Source organism: Nycticebus coucang, chromosome 7 (genome assembly GCF_027406575.1).
Source record: "Nycticebus coucang isolate mNycCou1 chromosome 7, mNycCou1.pri, whole genome shotgun sequence".
NCBI classification, from domain to species: domain Eukaryota; kingdom Metazoa; phylum Chordata; class Mammalia; order Primates; family Lorisidae; genus Nycticebus; species Nycticebus coucang.
Genome location: NC_069786.1, coordinates 93638037 through 93651932, shown reverse-complemented (window position 1 = coordinate 93651932; position 13896 = coordinate 93638037). Strand labels below are relative to the sequence as shown.

The window sequence follows — 13896 nt, the reverse complement described above, 5'->3', positions numbered from 1 at the left end:
ATCTTTCTCTGGTTTATTTTATTTAACATAATCAATTTTAGTCCATGTTGCAAAAGGCAAGATTTTCTTATTTTTTAAGGGTTGAATAATATTCCAGTGTGTGTCTTAACTTTTCTTTATCTATTCTTCTGTTTGACAGATACTTGCTGTTTCCATGTCTTGGCTATTGTGAATAATGTTACAATGAACATGGAAGTGCAGATATTTCTTTGACATACTGACATTCAGTTTCTTTGGGTATATACTCAGAAGTAGAAGGTCTGGATTACATGGCAATTTAATTTTTTTGTGTGTGTGGCACTTTTGTACTACTTTCCATAATGAAAAGTATGGAAATTTACATTCTCACCAATACCATATTAACCAGTATAATAACCATTGGTATTATAACAGATCAGAAGAGATATCTCACTGTGGTTTTAATTTCCTTTTCTCTGATTAGTGAGATTGTGCATCTTTTCATATACTTGTTGGATGTTGTATGTCTTCTTTAGAAAAATATCTACCTATGCCCTTTGCCCATTTTAATTGGGTTGTTTGGTTTTTTCATTATTCATTTATATGCATTCCTTATATATTTTGAATACCAGCCCTTGACATCCATGGAGGATTGCTTCCATGACTCCCAGAGATACCAAAATCTGTGGATGCTCAAGTACCTTTATAAAATGGTACAATATTTGCATATAACCTATGCCCATCCTCCTTTATACCTTACATCTTCTCTAGATTGCTTTTAATACTTGATAAAATGCCTACATATCATTTCATTTGCATCGATTAAATGTATTATTTAGTGTGCCACAAATTCAAGTTTTGCTTTTTGGAACTTTGTGCAATATATTTTTCCTGAATATTTTTGATCCATGGTTGCTTGAATACGTGGGACCCATGGATTTGAAGGGCCACCTGTATTCCTGAAAAGAATAAAAATGCTCCTGATTATAGTAATCAAAGGTTAATTCAGCCCCTAAAAGACGCAAAGCCTGAATAAGCTATAGGTGAATATTACAAGAATGTGTCTCCTCAGAAATGTAGGGAATATTAGGTGGGTGAAAAAAGTGGAAATTAAAGTAACATTTACCCCAGATGCTGAATTCTAAAAAGTTTATAAATCTTTTTTAGAATCTGTTTTTTTATTTCAAATCTTCTCTGATTTCTGTGTAGATATTAATTATTTTTAGGTATAGATAGTACTTTATGGTTACAGTAGTAGTAACTACCTACAGAATACAAATTGTATATGTATGCCACTAAAATCATTCAAATTGGACTCAAGGTATCAGTTGGATATCTTGGTGAAACGATTATCAGATGATAAAGAGCTTAATATTTATATAATTATATTACAAAATAGAATTATTTCTCCTTTGGACCTCAACAAACAGCAAAACCCACATTCACATTGATTTCTTTGTTGTTTCTCTATAACAAAAGACTCACCACAGTAGTTAATCACTCAAAGATACTAATGATAAAATCAAATTTCTACATTAGCTCTGAAGTACATATTGTCTCTTGAAACTCTTGACAATTTGGCTGGTTTCATTTTCTACCCCCATACACCCTCTTCCTGGAAAGCAGACTGGCTTCTCAAAATAACTTCTCATAGAAAACATTCTCTCTTGCTACAGTGCTATCAAGATATAATTTTTTTCTTACATAAACTGAACACTTTAATGAATTCAAATGGACTATTGTTTTATATGATAATGAAAAAATCAGGTTCATATATTCCTTATTCTGCAATTGCAGTATTAAAGAGTGTTTATTAAATAGAAATCTTTATTTGTCCTGGAATAATTAACCAATATGCTTGTTCTACTGTTCATTAGCTGTATGATTTGGACAAGTTACTTATACTCTCTGTTTCCATATTTGTAAGTAGAGAGGACAAAGTAAGTTCATCAAGACCATTAGGAGACAGTTTTGCATAAAAGGCATTTAATGCCCTTTATTCTAGACTATCTTTTCAAGAGTATTTGTACACGGAACAGCTTTGGGAAATAGAGATAGTGTCTCCTTTGGAACAAAGGGCAGGCTTGCTTACCACCAATTATAAAAGATCTGGAATCCCTAAATTCAGAGTTTCCCTCCTGAAACACAACCCACTATTTGGACCAATATATGATGTCCCTCTGGTATTTTGGGGCAAGAGGAATTAATGTAAATATGCTGATACTCATGCTTCTTGTTGTTTTATGAGTAATCAAATCCTTTGTCTCTGACCCAGGAATTTTATATCTCTGTCAGTATGCATGAAACTGTAGAAAATTAACTTATTAGCTTGCCATTAGGATAAAATCTCTCATATCCTTTACAGTTTTTGACATATATAACACAGAATCAACATAGAAAATGCGCAACAAATATTAATGTTATTAATATTTATCACCATCAACATTATCTTTGTAGCTTAAAGGATCTAGCAATTATACTTCCAGGAATTTATCATACTGAAAGTTGCAAGGTATGTGTAAAAGGATGGATATTAATTGTAAATTGTTCATAATAATAAAAAAATCTATACTCAACTTAAATGACTATTCCACAAATCTCTTGCCACAATTAATACTACCTAAGAAAACCACTCTAAAACTCAGGGTCATACACAAATAAGCATTTATTCTCATACCATGTTTACAAGTTGGCTAGGACAGCTCTGTTTCATGTATCCCCTTCTGGGGCCCAAGTGAAAGGGGCCAGTGACTTCCTTCTCTTCTTGGCAATGATGGAAGAACAAGAGGACAATTCCAACCACATAAGCTCATTTCAAGCCTCTGCTTGTGTTATCTAATAATTTCTTAATGGCTAGAGCAAGTTACATGGCTGAGCCCAAAATCAAGACACAAAATTGCATCTAGATCACCATGAAGCATGGCAAAGGCATTGGATATACTACTATAGGACAGTGAAGAACTGGAACCAATAATTCAATCTACTATAATCATCAATAAGAAAGTGTTAAGTAATAATAGTATATTCATACCAAGCAGCCATTAAAAAAAATTATATCTGAATGTTATTATAATTATTTGTAATTATATATATAATTATAAAATTATATCTGAATAACTGGTGGGTGGCTGGACTCAAAAGTCCCAATTTGAAAGGGAGACTCTGAACCACAAAACTGAGAATAAGGTCCCCGAGCGCTCCAGCCGCGGACCCATCAGCAGATGCGCAAGCCACCAGCAGATGCGCGAGCCACCACCAAACACGCCAGCCGGCAGCAGCCAACACCCTCCCTTACAGCGCAGTTACCAGGAGAAGTGGGAGCAGAGTGGAAAGATTTGTGAAGCATGGACTCCTGCACTGAGTTGGGAGGTTGGATTGGAGTGCTGTCTGGAACAGAGCAGCTGAAGTTGCACAATAGTTAGGTGACAAACTTTTACAGAAACTCCAAGATGGCTATCAGCCAGGTCGCATGGTTACCGTGGTAACAGAATAAACTGTGAATCAGGTATAAGCCTGGGAACCACTCACAGCACCACCTGGTGTCCAGAAAGTATATTGCATTATAAATATATTTCTAGAAAGTTAATCCCTACATCATATATATAGATGTATATTTCTACATATATACAACAATAATATTTTTGTGATTGGTGCCTTTTTTTTCTTTTCTCTTTTTTTTGTTCTGTTTTTTCCTCACCATTTTCTTGGAGGAGCTATTGTTAATTTTTTATTTTTTATAGATATATTTTTATTTCTATTTTCTTCTATTTTTAATTTCTCCTTTTTTAACTTTTTTATGAATACCACTTTTTTCTTTTTTTCAATTATTTTATGATTATCACTATTTTTATTGTAATCGTTTTTTGTTGATGTTGTCGTGGGTGTTGTCTGTATGTCTATGTGTCTCTGTCTGTTTGTGCATCTATGGGCTCATGTGTCTGGTAGCTTTGGTATCTGTTTATTTGTTCATTTGGTCTAAATGAGTTTGGTGTTTCAACCTGCAATTCTGAGCTTTCAGCACTCCCCTCAACTCTCACTTTGAGGTCTAGAGGGCTGTCCTCCAGGAGTCCAGCTTTTTGGGTGATTTCTCAAGGGGTGTGGACAGGACCTGGACTGCAGTTGGTCAGTGCTGATTCTGCGACATGGGAGTGAGGAGATGAAAGTTGGCTGAGAGGGAATCATGCCGGAGTGGCAGTGCCCTGAGGCGCAGAGCAGCAGCCATCTTTAGCAACAACAGGGCCCAACCCTGGATATCCTGAAGTCACTCCCCCTGTCTCCCTGGGCAACCAGAGGAGTCTGGGCATCTTCTCAGATGACAACCACTGTGGAACAGATCTGGGACTGAAACACAGTCCCCATGAGTAAAAGGTTTGCCAGAGGCAGTACTGGCCTGAGTGGAATGCAGGGACTAGAAAACGCATGCGCAGAGCTGGGAAACTCCCAGGGTGGGGCTGACCCAGAGAACCGCTCTACTGAGCCTAAGGTGCACCTGGCCCTCAGGGGATCATCAGCCTATAGACAAAGGAGGACAGGAGCCTAGAGCTGACAGCTAACTGTGCTGCGAATACAAACCTGCAGGAGTAAAGACAGGGCCTGACACAGGTTCTGGGAACTTAAACCAGCCCCTCTTCTGCAGAGGAATTTAGCTGGGACAGAAACAAACTCCCACAAGGTTGTTCTGTTCTGCCAGTAACATCAATCACGGGCGGAGCTGGAACTGAGTGAACACCTCCCAGCCTCCATCAAGTGCCTGAGGTTGACAGGCCTTACCACCCCCTGCTGGATAGAGGAAGAGAACAGTGGCCTGGCTGAGCAGACACAGACTTCCTTGTGATTTAGGCAGGTACAAACCTCTGGAGTATCTGCTCACTGGAGACAACTGAATAGGTCACAGCCCTGTGGGGCTAGCAGTGACTGGGTGTGACAGAGCTGCAAGGTGGGGAAGGAGGCATCAACCTTCCCAGACTACTCTATTTGCTGGGTGGGTCCTCCAGACGTCACGGAGCACCAGAGCAAGTCACATTTGAGTTGTCACCAGAACCCTGTGTTCCAGTTGCCAGAGACCTTTTAAACTTGCCCACCTGAGACAGGTGCTGACTGAGACAATTGATTTGGACCTTTTGAACTGAACCAATCACCTGAGGACTATTCAAGTGGAGCCCTGGGTGTGTGGTTGTAGGAAGGTTAGATTTTCCTTTTCCAATTGCTGCCCAGGGGGGCAGGTGACTAAATTGCTGCTATTTCTCCACAGCTAATACTTCAACCCAGAGTAACTGTTTCACTACGGGTGAACAGAGACCAGCTGAAAACAAGACAGAACCACTTAGCCCCACCACATCAAATAGGTCCCCAACATCTCAGGCTGTAGCACTGCATGGGTCTGCGACAAGGCTCCAGGGGAAAAATCAAATGGTGTAAAGTAATCATGGGGCACAATCAGTGGAAAAAATCTGGTAACATGAATAACCAGAAAAGATCAACCCCCCCAAGGAAACATATGGCAGATGTAACTGAAAATACCATTCATAAACAGCTGGCTGAGATGTCTGAAAACGATTGCAAAGAAAATTAACTGAATAGAGGAAAATCTGGAATTAGAAATCTGAAGAGCAATTCCAAAGTCAGAAATATGAGGAAAAATTCAAAAATTGTCTCAAGAATTTAATGAATTTAGAGGGACTTTACCTAACAATTGAAATCAGTGTAACCTGGCTTATTGTACCCTCAATTAATCCCCAACAATGAAAAAAAAAAAAAAAAGAATTTAATGAATTTAAAGACAAAACCAGCAAAGATTTTGATGCACTGAAGCAAGAATTTGCAGCCCTCAAAGATCTGAAAAATACAGTAGAATCCCTCAGTAACAGAGTGGAGCAGGCAGAAGGTAGGATTTCTGACATTGAAGACAAGGCATTTGATCGCTCCCAAACTCAAAGAAGAAGAGAAATGGAGAGGAAAAACGAATCATTCTCTCAGAGAGCTCTAGGAGAATTCGAAGAAGGCTAATATCCGCCACATTGGAATCCTTGAAAGCGATGAAGTGGCCTTGCAAGGCACAGAGGCCCTTCTCCATGAAATTATGAAAGAAAATTTTCCAGATATGTCAAGAGATTCTGAAATCCAGATAGCAGATAGTTTCAGAATCCCAGCACAACTCTATCCAAACAAGACGTCCCCCAGGCATATCATAATTACCTTCAGTAGTGTCAATATGAAGGAGAAAATTCTGAAAGCAGCTAGACACAAGAAATCTATTACGTACAAAGGGAAGAATATTAGAATGACTACAGATCTCTCTGCTGAAACCTTTCAAGCCAGAACAGGGTGGTCATCGACTTTTAATTTCCTAAAGCAAAATAACTTTCAACCCCGGATCCTGTATCTAGCTAAACTGAGTTTCATTTATGATGGAGAAACTAAATACTTTAATGACAATCATACGTTGATAAAATTTGCCATAACCAAACCAGTTCTCCAGGATATTCTCAGACCTATCCTCCATAATGACCACCCCAATCATCTACCACAAAAATAAACTCACTCAGAAACTTTTGATCAAACTCCAACTTCCACAATGGAGAAAGAATTAAAAATGTCCACTGGACTTTTGAAAAACTCGATACCCAAAATTTTACCAAACTTATCAATATTCTCCATTAATGTGAATGGCTTAAACTATCCTCTCAAGAGGAACAGGTTAGCTGACTGGATACAAAAACTCAGGCCAGATATTTGCTGCATACAAGAGTCACATCTTACCTTAAAAGATAAAAATAGACTCAGGGTGAAAGCATAGTCGTCCATATTTCAGGCAAATGGTATTCAGAAAAAAGCAGGTGTTGCAATTCTATTTGCTGACACAATAGGCTTTAAACCAACAAAAGTAAAGAAAGATAAGAATGGTCACTACATATTTGTTAAGGGTAATACTCAATAAGATGAGATTTCAATTATATTTATGCACACAACTAGAATGCACCTCAATTTATAAGAGAAACTCTAACAGACAGGAGCAACTTAATTTCCTCCAGCTCCATAATAGTCAGAGATTTCAACACTCCTTTGGCAGTGCTGGATTGATCCTCCAATAAGAAGCTGAGCAAAGAAATTTTAGATTTAAACCTAACCATCCAACATTTGGATTTAGCAGACATCTACAGAACATTTCATTCCAACAAAACTGAATACACATACTTCTCATCAGCCCATGGAACATACTCCAAAATCGATCACATCTTAGGTCACAAGTCTAACCTCAGTAAATTTAAAGGAATAGAAATTATTCCTTGCATCCTCTCGGATCACCATGGAATAAAAGTTGAACTCAGTAACAACAGGAATCCGCACACTCATACAAAAACATGGAAGTTAAATAACCTTATGCTGAATAATAGTTGGGTCAGAGATGAGATTAAGAAGGAAATCGCTAAATTTTTGGAACAAAATGACAATGAAGACACGAATTATCAGAACCTCTGGGATACCGCAAAGGCAGTCCTGAGAGGGAAATTTATAGCACTGCAAGCCTTCCTCAAAAGAACAGAAAGAGAGGAAATTAACAACTTAATGGGACATCTCAAGCAACTGGAAAAGGAAGAACATTCCGACCCCAAACACAGTAGAGAAAAGAAATAACCAAAAATTAGAGCAGAATTAAATGAAATTGAAAACAAAAGAATTATACATCAGATCAATAAATCAAAAAATTGGTTTTTTGAAAAGGTCAATAAAATAGATAAACCTTTGGCTAACCTAACCAGGAAAAAGAGAAAAATCTCCTATTTCATCAATCAAAAATGACAAAGATGAAATAACAACGGACTCCTCAGAAATTCAAAAAATCCTTAATGAATATTACAAGAAACTTTATTCTCAAAAATATGAAAATCTGAAGGAAATTGACCAATACTTGGAAACACGTCACCTTCCAAGACTTAGTCAGAATCAAGTGGAAATGTTGAACATGCTAAGTTCTGAAATAGCATCAACCATATGAGATCTCCCTAAAAAGGAAAGCCTGGGACCAGAGGCTTCACATCAGAATTCTACCAAACCTTTAAAGAGGAACTAGTACCTATATTACTCAACCTGTTCCAAAACATATAAAAAGAAGGAAGACTACCCAACACTTTCTATGAAGCAAACATCACCCTGATCCCCAAACCAGGAAAAGACCCAATAAGAAAAGAAAATGATAGACCAATATCACTAATGAATATAGATGCAAAAATGTTCAACAAGATCCTAACAAACAGAATCCAGCAACACATCAAACAAATTATACATCATGACCAAATCGGTTTTAACCCAGGGTCTCACGGCTGGTTTAATGTACGTAGATCTATAAGTATAATTCAGCACATAAACAAATTAAAAACCAAAGACCATATGATTCTCTCAACTGATGCAGAAAAATCTTTTGATAATATCCAGCATCCCTTCATGATCAGAACACTTAAGAAAATTAATATAGAAGGGATATTTCTTAAACTGATAGAGTTCATCTACAGCAAACCCCAGCCAATATCATATTGTATGGAGTTAAGCTGAAAACACTTCCACGCAGATCAGGAACAAGACAAGGCTGCCCATTGTCTCCACTGCTCTTTAACATAGTGATGGAAGTTTTAGCCATCGCAATTAGGGAAGAAAAGGCTATCAAGGGCATCCATATAGGGTCAGAAGAGATCAAACTTTCGCTCTTCGCATATGATATGATTGTATATCCTGAAAACACCAGGGATTCTACTACAAAACTCTGAGAAGTGATCAAGGAATACAGCAGCGTCTCAGGTTACAAAATCAACATTCATAAATTGGTAGCCTTTATGTATACCAACAATAGTCTAGCTGAAAAAACAATTAAGGACTCTATTCCATTCACAGTAGTGCCAAAGAAGATGAAATATTTGGGAGTTTATCTAACAAAAGACGTGAAAGATCTCTATAAAGAGAACTATGAAACTCTAAGAAAAGAAATAGCTGAAAATGTTAACAAATGGAAAAACATACCATGCTCATGGCTGGGAAGGATCAACATTATTAAAATGTCCATACTACCCAAAGCAATATACAATTTTAATGCAATCCTTATTAAAGCCCCACTGTCATACTTTAAGAAAAAACAATACTTCGTTTTAATATGGAATCATAAAAAACCTTGAATAGCCAAGACATTACTCAGAAATAAAAGCAAAGCAGAAGGAATTATGCTACCAGACCTCGGTCTACACTATAAATCGATAGTGATCAAAACAGCATGGCACTGGCACAAAAACAGAGAAGTAGATGTCTGGAACAGAATAGAGAACCAAGAGATGAATCCAGCCTCTTACCATTATCTGATCTTTGACAAGCCAATTAAAAACATTCAGTGGGGAAAAGATTCCCTATTTAACAAATGGTGCTGGGTGAACTGGCTGGCAACCTATAGAAGACTTAAACTGGACCCACACATTTCACCATTAACTAAGATAGACTCTCACTGGGTTAAAGATTTGTAACTTAAGACATGACACTATAAAAATACTAGAAGAGAGTGCAGAGAAAACCCTTGAAGAAATCGGTCTGGGTGAATATTTTATGAGGAGGACTCCCCGGACAATTGAAGCAGCTTCAAAATACAGTACTGGGACCTGATCAAACTAAAAAGCTTCTGCACAGCCAAGAACACAGTAAGTAAAGCAAGGAGACAGCCCTCAGAGTGGGAGAAGATATTTGCAGATTATGTCTCTGATAAAGGTTTAATAACCAGAATCCACAGAGAACTCAAACGTATAAGCAAGAAAAGAACAAGTGATCCCATTGCAGGCTGGGCAAAGGACTTGAAGAGAAACTTCTCTGAAGAAGACAGGTGCACGGCCTACAGACATATGAAAAAATGGTTATCATCTTTAATCATCAGAGAAATGCAAATCAAAACTACTTTGAGATACCATCTAACTCCAGTAAGATTAGCCCATATCACAAAATCCCAAGCCCAGAGATGTTGGCGTGGATGTGGAGAAAAGGGAACACTTCTGTACTGCTAGTGGGAATGCAAATTAATACATTCCTTTTGGAAAGATGTATTGCAAATTAATACATTCCTTTTGGAAAAACACTTAGAGATCTAAAAAAAGACCTGCCATTCAATCCTATAATTCCTCTACTAGGTATATACCCAGAAGACCAAAAATCACATTATACCAAAGATATTTGTACTAGAATGTTTATTGCAGCCCAATTCACAATTGCTAAGTTATGGAAAAAGCCCAAGTGCCCATTGATCCATTTATGGATTAATGAACTGTGGTATATGTACACCATGGAATATTTGCAGCCTTAAAGAAAGATGGAGACTTTACCTCTTTCATGTTTACATGTATGGAGCTGGAACATATTCTTCTTAGTAAAGTATCTCAAGAATGGAAGAAAAAGTATCCAATGTACTCATCCCTACTATGAAACTAATTTCTGGCTTTCATATAAAACCTATAACCCAGTTATAACCTAAGAATATGGGGAAGGGGGAGAGGGAGTAGAGGGAGAGGGGAGGATGGGCGGAGGGAGGGTGATTGGTGAGATTACACATGTGGTGCATCTTACAAGGGTACATGTGAAATTTAGTAAATGTAGAATATAATTGTCTTAACACAATAACTGAGAGAATGCCAGGAAGGCTATGTTAACCAGTGTGATGAAAATGTGTCAAACTGTTTATAAAACCAGTGTATGGTGCCCCATGATCGCATTAACGTACACAGGTATGATTTAATATTAATTAAAAAAAAGAAAAAAGAAATTTAAAAAAAGTTAATATAAAATTATAGCAAAAAAAGAACCTGAACTTTAGTAACACAGCTGGAACAATCCGCAACGGCGACAGCAGCAGCGGGAGAAGAGGTTTAATTTAGTTGATTTTTCTGTGGTTGTTGGTTGTTCGCTAGTCTCACGGTGATGGAAGTTGCACATTTTTTCGAAGGGATGGAGAAGCTGCTGGAAGTTTGGTTCTCCCAACAGCAACCTGATGCAAACCAAGGATCTGGGGATCTGCACACTGTCCCAAGATCTGAGTGGGACATGCTTTTGAAGGATGTGCAATGTTCAATCATAAGTGTGACAAAAACTGACAAGCAGGAAGCTGATATACTCAGTGAGAGTAGCATGTTTGTCTCCAAGAGACGTACCACCCTCTTGCTGAAAGCAGTGGTTCCCCTTTTGAAGCTTGCTAGGGATTACAGTGGGTTTGACTCGATTCAAAGCTTCTTTTATTCTTCTGAGAATTTCATGAAGCCTTCTCACTGATAGTACCCACACCGGAATTTCTAGGAAGAAATAGAATTTCTAAATACAATTTTCCCAAAGGGAGCAGCATATTGTATGGCACATATAATTCTGACTGTTGGTACTTATATACTCTGGATTTCCCGGAGAGTCAAGTAATCAGTCAGCCAGATCAAACCCTGGACATGATGAATGAGCTTGACCCAGCAGTTATGGACCAAGTTCTACATGAAAGATGGTGTTACTGCAAAGGATGTCACTTGTGAGAGTGGAATTCATGACCTGATACCAGGTTCTGTCATTGATGCCACATTGCTCAATCCTTGTGGGTGTTCAACGGATGAAATGGAATCGGATGGAACTTACTGAACCAGAATTTTCTTATGTTAGCTTTGAAACAAACTTCAGGCAGACCTCCTATGCTGACCTGATCAGGAAAGTTGTGGAAGTCTTCAAGCCAGGGAAATGTGTGACCACCTTGTTTGTTAATCGGAGTTCTAAAAGTCCCACAGTGCTTTCTTTGCCCCGGAAGATTGAAGGCTTTAAACATCTTGATTGTCAGAGTGCTATGTTCAATGATTCCAATTTTGTTTTTACCAGTTTTGCTAAGCAGCAGCAACAACAGCAGAGTTGATTAAGAAAAATGAAGAAAAAGAGAACACATGTAGAAGGTGGTGGCTGCTTTCTAGATGTTAATACTGGGGGCCATGCTTTCCATAACCACCACTTTGTAGTGGCAGAAAGCCCTAGATGTAACGATAGTGTAATCATTTTGAATTGTGTGCGTTATTACATCAAAGAGTTAGGTATCTTGCATGAATGCTGTCTTCTGTGTTTAGGTATTCTATGCCACTCTTGCTGTGAACTTGAAGTGCATGTAGAAAAAACCTTTTACTGTATGCAACTTTACAACACTTGTGAAAACAATTCAATTTGGTTTAGGCACACTGTAATATTTTTCCAGGTATCCTCCAAAATTCCCCACAGACAAGGCTTTCATCTTCATTAGGTGTTGGCCTCAGCCTAACCATCTGGGACTGTTCTTTGAAATTGCTGCCAGAATTTTATATCCAGTTACCATCACTTTCTGGAACTTACTCTTTACTAATGTTACTGGGACAATTTCTACTTCATATAGGTGTTCTTTGCAATAGCAGTTATTAAAGTTTTTCTTCCACAAGTTGGGTCCTCATCAAAAAAAAAATTCTCTCATGAGAGTAGAGCCTCATAAATGGGATGAGTGCTTATATAAAAGAAATCCCAGCAAGCATTCTCACCTTCTTTTTGCCATATGAGAATACAAAGAAAAGATGGCAGTCTGAGAATGGAAGAGGGCCCTCACCAGAACACAACCATACTGGAACTCTGATCTTGGACTTCCAGCCTCCAGATCTGTGAAAAACAAATTTCTGTCATTGATAAGCCACCCAGTCTGTGATGCTTTGTTACTGCAGCCTGAACTAAGACGAGACTGCTCCAACTTGTTCTTTGCCGTGATTCTCCTTTTACATGGGTCATTCTGAAAGTTTCGAAATACACAAAAATCAAGAAACAAAATCTGCACAGATGGAAACAAATGAAGCCCTTCTAATAACACCAAGAAGTCAAGCCAGTTGAGACTTCCATGAGTGATTCAGAAAGGACACTGTCAACTGTGTTTCTTGGAAGTGAAATAATGGATCATAATACTGTCTCAAAACATATCTGGAAGAATTAGAATAGTTGATGGCATTTTGAGGATCTGGCTAAGGGAAAGTTGAGTTAGTTAAGCGGAATAATGTAAGTGGAGACGTCACTGCCCATTGTAACAAACCTTTAACAACAATCCTAAAAATATATATGACTTTCCCAGTAATGCATTGTGACCTGAAAAGAAACTCTTCTAAACCATCAGTAATAAAAACAAATTTTGTTTGACTTTCCTAGTAGAAAGACTGAAATAGCTTTTAACTCTAAAGAAACATAATGTGGCAAATCATTGTCACATGCAGAAGACATCAAAGAGTATAAAGCCAAATGATATAAGAAAAAAGTTCACAAAGGTATATCAGGCAGTTGATTAATTTTTAAAATTATGATATTTTCCTGTATTTGGTGAGGTCTAGTACTTATGAATCTTTTTAATGTATAATTTGCTGTGCTTTTTATTCTAAATATTCTTCTTTATACTGCCTTTTATATTTATGATGTGTATTTTTTCTTAAATAATTGGTATTTCATTATACAATTAATCTTCAGTCCCCACAAAACCAGACTCTGTCCCTGATTGAACCTGATACTCTGAACGTGGCCTAATCAGTGTAACATTCAGAGAGTGGGAGCTCCCAATTGAAGAAATGACTAATTTAAACACAATACAGCCTGCAGACATGCCTTTCATCTATTACCCATACTGAGGGAATGAAAACAGTTCCAACTAGGGAACTGGGGACATGACTGAAAGACATCCCTTTGAATCCCCAAATATATTCTTTCTTTCTTTCTTTTCTTTTCTTTTTTTTTTAAGATTTTCTTTTTATTTATTTATTTATTTTTTTGAGACAGAGTCTCACTTTGTCACCCTTGGTGGAGTGCCATGGCATCACAGCTTATAGCAACCTCCAACTCTTGGGCTTAAATGATTCTCTTGCCTCAGCCTCCCAAGTAGCTGGGACTGCAGGTGCCTGACACAAC

The 13896-nt window shown here is 37.7% G+C and overlaps 1 pseudogene; it reads left to right on the top strand.

Moving 5' to 3' along the window:
• The first annotated feature begins 10896 nt into the window (after window positions 1-10896).
• Window positions 10897-11857, top strand: LOC128590358 (S-adenosylmethionine decarboxylase proenzyme-like; annotated as a pseudogene).
• Window positions 11858-13896: the final 2039 nt, after the last annotated feature.